General features: G+C 45.5%; 1 protein-coding gene across 2 annotated transcripts in view; it reads left to right on the top strand.

The window, feature by feature from the left end:
• TRMT6 (tRNA methyltransferase 6 non-catalytic subunit) overlaps positions 1-12,079 on the top strand; it is a 206,652-nt gene that overhangs the window by 31,708 nt on the left and 162,865 nt on the right. The window lies entirely within an intron of this gene.

Below are 12,079 nucleotides of genomic sequence, written 5' to 3'. Positions count from 1 at the left end.
ACATTTAGCAATCAGCAACGCCACTGCTACTAACCTCCTATGAGAGGCCTTCACATCATTGACCTTTCCTAGTAGACACAATTGGGGGGGTACAGTATATAGGCATACCTACCATCCTTTGGAGGGTGCGCGTGATAGAGTCCCAGAAGGAGAGAATCCTTTGACAGGCCCAGCCCAAATGGTAAAAGTTAGCATCGGCCGAGCCGCATCGTGTGCATTCGGCAGTGGCTCGCAGACCATATTTATGAAGTTGGGATGGCGTGTAGTACAATTGATGCAGATATTTAAAATGTACTAATCGTAAGTTCCCATTCACTGTGAGTTTCCCCGTCAGTCGACAGCAGCCAATCCAGTCCTCCTCCGAAAGAGGATCCGGAAGGACAGCATTCCATTTGTCCCTTGCCACCATCCCCGCAGTAACCCCCTCCTTCTGTGAAGCATGATATAGGCGTGCATCCAGTCGTGTACGTGAAGGTGCAGTATAGAGGAGTTGTAGCGCATCTAACGTGGGGGGGTTCTGTCGGAAATTGAGGGTACAGCATACGTATAGCTGAACGCAGCCGCATGAACACGAATGTTCGCATTGCAATATTAGGCCCATCTGTGAGTATATTTCTGGCCTCTACAAATTTGCCCCCTGAGAATACATCTCCCATGATGGACATGCCCAGTTTTCAGTGCTCCGGACTCGCTGGTGACCGAGAGATCAGAGTGGTGAAGTAGCGGCATATTAGGTGCATAAAGCGGTAGCTTCTGCGCGCGTCCACCAAGCTCTTGCCACGCTCTAGTGGTAACATGCACTGTTTCTATTTCCCCCTTCTCAAAGACTGTGTGCTTGTTGACAATCATGGCTTTCAGTGGTATCGGGTGTACAGCTCCTGCTTCAACCGCTACATGGGGAATGTAGGCTGGTTCCTGTCGCCAGTAATGGGCATAATGGGCCTGTGCACATGGATAATATAAATGAAAATCAGGTGCTGCGAAGCCCCCCTGTTCATAGGGCAGTGTCAGTGTTTCCCATTAGAGTCTCGGTATCCCCCCCCCCCCCTCCCCATGCAAGTGTTAATAAGGACCGAAGTGTGTCAAAAAAGTGGTGTGTTAAGTGTACCGGGACGTTCAGGAATAAATATAAAAATCGCGGAAGAACCACCATCTTCATTAGAGCTATCCTATCCGCAAATGACAATGGTAACTTTATCCAGCGGGCAACTTGTTCTTCGAGACGCGAAATAGCACTACCAAAATTGAATTGGATCACCACTTGTGTGTCCTGATGGAGCCACACTCCCAGGTATTTCACGGATTCAGAGCACCAAGCCAACGGGTAATCCAAGGACAACCGGGGTGTGCTATCCGGAAGGGGTAACATAACGGATTTTGACCAGTTTATCCCAAGGCCAGAAAACCATTCGAACTGGATATACTCCCTAATAAGTTGCGCTGGGTGTGTAGCAGGATCCCGCACGTATAACACCATATCATCGGCGTATAGAGAGACTGCCAGGGGTCGTTGATGGAATCGCAGTGCTGCCTGCTCATGGCGTTGTCGGAGAATACACGCTAATGGTTCAAGCACTAACGCAAACAACAAAGGCGACAGCGGACACCCTTGCCGCGTGCCTCTTTGAATCTGGAAAGTATCCGAAAACTGACCATTGACTCTCATCCGTGCCACTGGATCCGTATAAAGTAATTTAATCCAATTTGTAAAGATGAAAGGCACACCCATGCGATGCAAAATAGCAAACATATAGGACCAGGAGATGGAGTCAAAGGCCTTGGCGGCGTCAAGCAGCACCACCACTGCCGGGAGAGTGGGTTCGAGGACATGCAAGACCGCAAATATGGTGCGTAAATTATGGGATGTGGAGCGGGTAGGGACAAACCCGGATTGATCTGGGAGCACCATAACAGGAAGAAGGAGCTTCAGCCTATTTGCCAGTACTTTCACCAATATTTTCACATCCGTATTTATCAAAGATAAAGGTCTATAAGATTCGCACCGATCAGGAACCTTGTCGGGCTTCAACAAAGTTACTACAAGTGCTTCCCGTAGAGTGGGAGGTAGACAACGCGTCTCGTACGCCTCCATATACATCTCCAAAAGGCAGGGAGCTAGGAGGTCAATATATGCTTTATAAAACTCCGCAGGCAGGCCATCTGTGCCTGCCGCTTTCCCATTGGGCAAGGCGGTAATGGGCTCCGAATTTTCTCGAGGGTTGAGGGATGCATTAAAAATTCTTGCTGATGTTGTGAGAGCCATACCGGGGCAATGTCGTCTAGATATTGGGTTAATTCTGCCTCATCTGCTGATTTGTTGACGCTTATAGGCTTCAGTGTAGTATTGCTCAAAGGTTCGGAGTATATTGAGTGTGTCACAGTGCCCTCATCTGTAATTGATTTAATCGTATATGTCTGCCCCCAAGGGACTGCTATTCTGCTAGCTAACGCTCTTCCTGGCCTACCGCCCTCCCCATAGTATCTAGCTTTACTCCTACGTGACATATGTTGTATTTCCTTGTCTGCCACATCATTATACTCCGTGATCTTCATTTTAATAGAAGCCAGTATTGCAGGGTTAGCCGTAGCACTATATTCACGCTCAAGACTACTCGGCTCACGCTCCAAACCAGACATAGTGTTCTGTAGTGACTTTAGAACACCCGACTGCAATCGCACACAGGCTCCCCAAATAGTCACTTTAAACGCCTCCCATAGGGTCCCTATAGATTGCACCGTACCAGTATTATGTAGAAAATAGTCGAATATAGCATCTCGAATTCCCTCACAAAATACTGGGTCAAGTAGGGAGGAAGATTGCAAGCGCCATTGAAAGGGGGAGGAGGTACGTGTCGGCAAGGTGATGCTCAAAAGGACCGGGGCATGGTCAGATAAGGTCCTTGGTAGTTGTTTGACTTGCACAGCCCATGTATTGATATCCGTTGTGACCAGCCAATAGTCAATACGGGACCAGGATTAACATGCATATGAATGACAGGTACCCTCGCGTGTGTCCGGGTGTCATAACTGCCAAGGATCGAGTAGCCCTAAATTTTGCATACCGAGATGTATGGCGGAGGTTGCCTTCTTCAGTGTGGGTTCAGCTAGGGTGCACCTATCTATCGCTGGGTCTAACACCGCATTGAAGTCCCCCCCCCCCCCCCCCCCACATATAATGGCAGATGGGGGTAGCTGGCATATTTTACCCCATAGCGTTTCATAGAACGCCGGGTCGTCAATATTGGGACCATAGATATTGACAATGAGGATCAGTTTACCGTATAGTGTTCCTTGTACCAGTACAAACCTCCCCAACTTATCTTCCTCCACATACACTGGGTGAAAGGGGGTACCTTTTTATTATTATCATGGCTCACCTAGCATAACTGGAATATGAGGCCGCCAGCCGCACTCCTGCCCATCTAGTAGCCTCTGTAGAGGCTGTCCGGTCAGTAAGGTGGGTTTCCTGCAAGAGGGCTATCTGGATGTTGTGACAATCCAGATATGAAAGCACCTGTCTCACCTTTTTGGGATTGTTAAGGCCCCTAACATTCCATGTCACCCATGAGATTGCAGGCACTTTAGCCCCGGGCATAATGACTGGGTTGTTATTGTAGCGAGACATCGTGCAAAATCAGTATTCAAGTGGAATTTGGTCTGCTGCTGGTGCGCCATCAACACTATCGTAATGATACAGACTTCCCCAACCAACCCCCCCCCCCCCACCCACTCCAGCATCCAAACGACGCCAAAGGCCCCAACCCTCAGAACCAAAAACACACCATGCAACTGCATGTTACGATTAGAACTAACAAAAGCACCTAAAGGGTGAAAGACCACAGACAACAACAAAAAAAGGAGGGGGGGGTAAAAATACGTTAGTTGTGGGGTACTCCCTTTGTGGAGGGTCGCTAGTGGCCGTTGGCCCCCAGTAGATAAAGGGGGGGTCGAGGCGAATATACTCGGAGGTAACACCCGGTGGTATACAAAGCTAATAGCAACGTTCAGATCATAATAACATGCCTTCTATAAGCAGAAAGAGCAGGCAACAGAATATAACAAGTGCGTATCAAAAATGCGTAATATGCACCATGGCCTGTAACACAAACGTGGAAATGCAGTGACAGTAGGGCAATAGCTCGATAATAGACATCATTAAACATTAGTAACATAGAATGTCAGAGCCCAAAGTCTGTAAATAAGGCCACGTCATACTCGTTCCAGTCAGCATAATTCTCACGTGTTCAGCTCTCTGCACCAGCATCTGCAACCGGCTCCAACGCACGTGCCAAATCCTTCCGCTCAATCTGACGCACATATTGTAGGGCTTCCTTAGGCGTCAAAAAGATGCAAGCTTTCCCTGCGTGGTGTATCCTTAGTCGTGCAGGATATAACATTGCATATTGTATGTGCAGTGTCAGTAGCTTTTTCTTTACAGAGTGGAATTCCCTCCACGCCTGTTGTACAGCCATGGTGAAATCAGGAAACAACTCAACCTTCATGCCCTGATAAGTGGTGACTCCCTTTTCCTGGGCCAGGCAAAGCACCGTGTCACGATCCCTATAGTTCAGGAGACGAGCTATAATGGGACGCGGAGGCGCCCCTGGTATAGTTTTGGCTGTTAATGATCGATGAGCTCTTTCCACAATGAGCACATTGGAGAAGTGTTCAGCCCCTAGCATATCTTTGAGCAGTGTTTCCACATATGTTTCCATGGCCCCAGTGTTGGTCGATTCGGGAATGCCCGTAATGCGTAGATTGTTCCTGCGCGAACGGGCTTCGAGATCCTCGTTCTTGGCCTGGATCACTTAAAGTATTTTCTCCAGGCTGGAGCACGATGCGCTGACGACCTCCATCTTGTCTTCTGTCGTGGAAATACGTTGCTCAGCTTCAGCTATTCGGGCGCCATGTTTGTCAAGTTTGGCTGTCATATTATCCATGCACAAATTGAGGTGGTCAATCTTCGCGTCAATAGTTTGAAAACTCTGCTGCATACTGAGCATCAGGCGCTCGTGCATCAAGATATGTTACTCTTTGACTGGTAAGGAACCTCCAGAGGGTATAAGGGCTCATTCTACCAGGGCAAAGTCTTCTACATCTGCCTTATCTAGAGGTGTTCCTGTGGAGGACATTTGTAGGGCGACAACTTGGGCCTCCCTCCACACTTTCGCAAAGCATTACTGCTTGGATTCTGAGGTGAGGAGGGACAGTCACTTTGCTCGTTCCGTCCTTCAGGACTTTTTGGTATAGAAGGGTGGCCACCCTCCTCCGGGAGTGGGACTGCTGTGAGAATCTTTTCACAAGGTGAGGAATCCACTGGCAGCTGTATCCATCCGAAGAACAAGTTACTTACCTTTGGTATTGCTTTTTCTGGTGGATACAGTATCTGCCTGTGGATTCCTCACTGACCCACCCGCCTCCCCGTTGTCCACCCTTGTATACCTACAATAGTGATGATGTGACAAGATTTGTCTATTGCTGTCAAAGGAAGTGTGTTATTTCTTTTGCTTTCCTGCATTGACTTCACACTGTGTGTTGGTATATTATGTACTGTGTATTTTGTATATATTTTGTTGTCGGTCCGTCCGTGTGCCTCGAAGGCACCGAAAAAAGGGCGGAACTGACGTCATCACGCCGACTAGGTCCTCTTATGGATCAAGTGACGTCAGCGGAGCCGCGAGCGGAGCCGTGCTTCTGTGACGTCGACGTGGAGAGCTACAAAAGTTTCCGAATGTTGCTGGCTCAGGGGATATTCACACGTTGTCGAATCCACAGGCAGATACTGTATCCACCAGAAAAAGCGGTACCGAAGGTAAGTAACTTGTTCTTCTCAATGAGGACCTTGGACAACGTTCTTGCTCTTTATTTACCTCTTAATAATTTTACCACACCCATCTTAAAGAACCCCTCCGTTCAATCTGACAATCAAACCTATGATGAACTGATCTCACGTCTCCCTTGTATCGCAACAGCACTACAAACAGTGATCACCCAATAACTATCCTCTCCTATGGGGACCAAGGGCTTTCTAAGTAGCTACTATTCAGGCTCCAGTCCCTGCTGAGGCACCGAGACAATGTTAATAAATATCCGGGAATAGTTACTAAACCCAAACCATCAAAGCTACCCATGGGCCTGGATTCTGTAACCACTCCAGTTTTACCATTGTCGTGTGGAGTACCTGAAGGCTTGTCTTTAACGTTATTTAACTTTTACATGTCCTCATTTGCCATTATCCTGGGCTCTGACAAGGCTATTCTCTACATTATTTCAAACTTCAAGATACATCTGCATACCTCTCAAAGGTGTTCACTGACTTTTACCAATTTGATGGAACATGGTGCTGTTGAATGTTCATAAAACCAAATTCCCCTTTTCCAGTCGCCAGGCCAGAGTCAGTCATTTGTTATGTGGTAATGACCTATATCCTTTCTTCTGCCCCCCCCCCCTCCCCAATAAGATCATTATACGTAGCTAACAGGGGTACCGAGCTAGTGTGTGTTGGAGGGTTCTTGACACTAGGTCCTAGTAGAGCTATACGTAGTAGCCTTTGACGCCGACTTCTCTCCCTACGTTAACCTTTTGCCCAGTGCCTTATTTAAATGTGAAGCGGAGTCAAGATGTTTTGAGATCTCTTGCTAAAGATATGGGCCTTATGGGTCTCATCCAGGTCCTGGCTGAGGCCCATGTTGAAACTTCCAAACACAAATATTGTTGTTGTGCAACCCAATTTCTGGAACCATGTGCGTTCGAGAAGCAGCTGTGTTTACTGTCAGAGCACTTCAATGTATTTTACTTCGCTTCCAGATCCATGTAGTCTCAGCAGGTTTAAGTTGCACTCTTTCTTTTACCTGTGTGATCGAAGAAACACCCTTAATTTCTTTTAGGAAACAATCTACCTTTTAATTTGCATTACTAGAAGTGGACATGATGACATTTAAATTTGATGAAGAGCTTAAGTTGTCAGTCTCCAAAGCAATGTTTCTCTTGCCCATAATGTATTCTACTTGTGCATTTAATCGTTCTTTGATGCAAGTGTTTGCCCATGCCTCCAGTCATGGACTGCATATGGCAAACAGATAAGTGTGCCACTTAGTGTTGGAATTACAAAGTGGACGTTTTGAGTATTTGGTGCGTGTTCTCTAATTTGTTTGTTAATGGGACTTGCCAATAGTCCTGATCCTGGTAGGTGTATGGATTCAAGGAGGACACCCCCTGTTTTAATATTTTCAGCTGATTACAAGTTGTAAGTTCACATGTCTGTGTGTTGTTGCTTGCCAACAGTTTCGACGTTAAAGGCCAATATCAGCCGTTTGGAAACCAAGCTACACCCTCTGAGCCTTGAATCCCAAGCAGTGCAGGATAGGCATTTAGGAACCTCTGTCATTTCAAAGTACTGGCAGCGAAGAGTTTGAAGCACAGTCATGATAATGTGACATGCGAGAGGGAGATGTAGGACACAATTTTCATTAGCAGTATATTGTCCAACATGTGTGTATATATAAAGTTTCCAAAACCTAGCATATAAATATACAATTTTTAGTATGTTCTAAGTATGTTACCATAATATAATCTTTACTTATATTGGATGACATATCTCTTTTGGTATATAAATGTTAAAATACATAGCACATGCTAAAAATGAGTAGAAACTAACTCTAGATCTAACCTTTCCTCAGTAGTTGCTTTAATACCTACCTGCAAATATAAATGCCTAATATATTTTGATTCCCTTTGTCATTGCCCAGACGATATAACTTCCACAATATTTTTGTAGCACAATATTTTGCAATAGATGCTGTGGTAGTGCACCACGTGAGATTTGAGATGAGGGTGCTATCTCCCCACAACAGTGATTCCTTGGCCTGCCAGCCGACCTGTCACTCCAACCCAGATTCCCAGTTGGCCCAAGTTCTGACTATCACCACCTAGTATGGTGCAGACCTGGCCCCCAGCATGAGGGATCTCCGATATCTGATCTCCCTCTGACGGCCTTACAGTTACCCAGAGAGGGTTATAGCCAGCATGTGTCATGTATCACACTCTGATGCATAGCCCCTATCCAGGGATGTGGAATTCCTATAGCCTGACGCCCTGGACATATTGTTTGGGGTCAAGGGCAACAAGTTTTCATGTGTATTTTGTCCTTGGGACAAGTAGGCCCAAACTCCTACAGCACAAACCTGTTGGCTGCCAATTTACATTACCACATTATGGATTAGGGATGGGCATTGTCTACAGTTAAGGTAATGTGTGTCCATATGTTAATGCTGTTTAAACTTCTGTTTATGGTTCATTAATGCACAGCATTTATTAGGATGAGCTCTAAAAGTAAATGTAAGCTCGGCCTTCACTGCTGAATGTGGTTCCAGTATAAATGTGTACACACGTTTTCAAAGTTTAGTAATATGAGGCTATGTATAATGCTTCCAGAATGCTCTCTGATTATATGCAAATATTTGCAGAAGCTTGAAAGCAAGAGTGATGGTTCTTTTCTTTCAAAATAAAATATTTTTAAAAAAATGCAAGGAAAAATACATTTCGCAAAACTACTGTAAGAATGTAAGTACCATATCTTTGCAGCATCATTTAGTTACATGTTGATGTATGCTTGTATTTCACAAAAATATTCATAATGGAAAATCGGTGTAACCAGTTGAAATAAGATTATGGCAAACAAAAATAAACAAGTATTGGCAAAGCCAGTAGGCCTGAAATTGGTGGTCAGGCTTTTGGTTTTGTCAATGCTTGACTTGTTTAGACATGGTTTTTAGGTCTCGCTGCGCCGCTGACTCGGAGAGACATTTTGTAAGGGACTTTTCAAAGTGCTTCCCCTGGCATAGAGCTACAGTGCACAAGGCGTGCACGCGCGCAAAGCAGCCATATGGCTTTGCGTCGCTCTCCCTCTTAGCCCCTCTCTGCCCCCTTCCCTGCTGCTATTTCACACCAGTTTTCGTATGCACCCCCCCCCCCCCCATTAAGATACAACAGTTTGCGTCCTCTGGCATGCTTCTCATAACTGTCAGCATTAGAGTTCAATCTCAAATCGTATTGTATACTTTAAAAAATATGAAGAGTTAGTTTATTACTGTGTTAAGTAACATTCGAGCAGTGTCCAGCTGCAGAGGATAAACAAATAAACACACAGGAGTTACCTCTAGGGGGGTTAGTCGTTGCCTCAGTACAGCACCCCCAACTCGTACCACAGCGCGTGCATGCGTCCACAAGGAAGCCGAACTTAATCTACTATCGACCTCTGCCCTCGACATAGTCAAGGGACTACAATGGCACTTTGCTCGCGCTTCAGCCCAAAGGTTGAGTTGGGTGTTGTTAGGGTCACTCACACGTACCTGCTAAGAAGCCTAATTATTTCAGTCACCAAATTAGGCTACCTTGTATATTCCATTGTGAAAAACAGTGACTGTCTGGGACGCCTGGTCACCCTACCGCCATAACGTTGTTGCTCCTTTTAGAACACGATAAATATTAAGTCAATAAAATGCCACATTATCCTAAACCCAATTGCAGCTTTATTCCAGGTATTCGCAATACTTGCACTACCATTCAAGTTCCAAGGACACTTTCTGTGGCAGTGTTGGGCAGCTGGGCATTCATTGGCTCCGCAGACACTCTACAGTGCTATTAGCTCTTTAAAGAGACTCCTGATGCCTGCAAAAATATTATTTTATTCATAAAATAAGTAGAAATAGAAGGCCGCTTTCCCTAATCTCTTAATAGCCTTCCCCGCGCCAGTTCCACTGGAAAAGGCAGCCTACAGTAAACTTTATGCACACTGTCACACCTTTCCCATTCATGCACACACACTAGTGCATCCTTGACACTGCATGCATGCATGCATGCAGATTGATAGCTACACACATTCTGCCCCAAGAACACACAGCCCCAGTGGTCCCTCTCCGTGCCTCTCTGCCTAACAGCACTCTCGGGCTCCCTCTCCGTGCCTCTCTCCCTAACAGCACTCTCGGGCTCCCTCTCCGTGCCTCTCTTCCTAACGGCACTTTCGGGCTCCCTCTCTGTGCTTCTCTCCCTTGCCATTCCCCTCAAATTGCCTTCCTCCACTTCCTCTCTTCTCGTCTCCCCCTGATTGCCTCTTCTTTCCACACTCTTTCCTCCCTCTCTGTCCACACTCTTCTGTCTCTTCTTTTCACACTCTTCTCTGCCTCTCTTTTCCACACTCTCACCCTCCCTCCCTCTCTGTCCACACTTTTCTCTGCCTCTCCTCTCTCTGTCCTCTGTGCCATATACCCCTCTCATCCAGGTTCTCGACCCCCTCAAATCTCTTCTGCCTCTCCCTCCCATCTGTTCATACTCCGCCTCTGCTTCCCGATTTTCTCTCTCCCCCCCCCCCCTCCCTGTCCTTTTGTGCAGTCCCTTCATTTCCTGCTCTTTCTTCCTGAAAGCATCCATCACCATTTCAAATCGCGACAGCGGCGATTCTGAACCTCCCACTAACTTTGCCGCTGGGAGATTGTCGCACATTCGGGTGTTGAGCTTTTTATTTTAATTTAGAAATATTTGGTTTGTTTTATGTCTAGTGTAAGCCAAGGCCTTCTACTAAACCTTTTTGGGTCACGCGTAAGCCAAGACTGTTTTCCACAGGGCACAAGTCCTAAACAAGCATTTGCAATGCAATAGGTCTCACATTTACGCAAGTTTGAGCTATTTACATTACAAATAACAATGCCTTATATTTTTGTTTTCGTTTTTAAAACTTAAATAAAAGGCATTGTCATTTACAATGCCAATTGCTTAAACTCGCGTAAATGCGAGACCTATTGCATTGCAAATGCTTGTTGTAAAATCTTATCGGTGTGGGAGCTGCTGGTCCCTCACCATTCTAACAAGCATTGGCAAAAGCAAAAATTGTTTTTGGTCTCAAAAAGCACACATTGCCACAGCAGTTCCGGGCACTGAACAAAACTACTTTTTGTGCCAATATGCTCCATGTAAAAGAGTAGAATACGGTCACTCACACTGAAGCCAGCTGATAGAGAGAGAGACATAATTTTATTAATCACAAAAGGGCATGGTTAACGCAAGGCCTAATTAGAGGCCCAAAGTGCATCCATGGTATATATCCTTGCATTAAGTGCATATATACAGTTTCCGTGAATTCACAAGAATTTACAGAAGTAGGCGAAGAAATAGTACTCCTAAAAAATATTTGTGAACTGCATTTTGGCATGAGCAAATGTGTGTAGATTTGCTCATGTGAAAATCTGAATGTTTCAAGTTCATTTTTCCTCCAACCACTTTTTTCCAACCCTAGAAGAGGTTTTACGTCTGCCACTGTCAGGAGTAAGTTTCCATACTTGTTTAGTATGGGAAAAGATTGGAAAAGAGTTGGTGAAAACCCTTAAGTAGGTTTGCACAGACTCAAAAGGGCACTACCTTCAGCCCCAGTATGTAGACCTGCAGAAACGTAGCAACATAAGGGAATTGCTAGCTGAGGCGCACATCTGTAGTTATGCAAGTCAAACACTGCTAGGATGTTTTAAACAGTACATAATGCAATGTACAATTCATGAAACCAAAAAACTGTGTGTTATAAAAAAAAATTTAAAAAAAACATAAGGGAATTGCTAGTATTCAAACCCTACTGTGGTACGAGCCCTGGCATAATTAAGGATGCTATATCAGAACTCTTATATAATGAGATTGCTGCTGTAATTTGTCGCCGCATTACATGGCACAAAAGGGACAAGTGGATTTTGTTACAGGACAAATAGATTTATGAAGCAACCTGCCCCATGGACAAGTAGATATTTTATTAATTTCTACACCCCTGCCTATCGTATAGAAGATGGGTCCTTGAAAGTACCGGCATCCCCATGTCCTCCCTCTCAGTGAGTTCTCTGTCCATGTACATCAGGGTGCTTCTGCTTAAGCAAGTCATTGTCTGCACCAGAGCATAAAGTTGCAAAGCAGCCTTTGCAGTCCCTGCAGCACTCTCTTGTAGTTAGCTGCAATTTCTATCTTCAGCTCCCTGTGATCTCATGGGGAATAGGAAATCTGTGGGTTTGTGGCAGGTATTGTAACAGTAATTCACCAGAGAATC

Source organism: Triturus cristatus, chromosome 6 (assembly GCF_964204655.1).
Source record: "Triturus cristatus chromosome 6, aTriCri1.1, whole genome shotgun sequence".
NCBI classification, from domain to species: Eukaryota; Metazoa; Chordata; class Amphibia; order Caudata; family Salamandridae; genus Triturus; species Triturus cristatus.
This window is presented reverse-complemented; position numbering and strand designations above follow the sequence as displayed.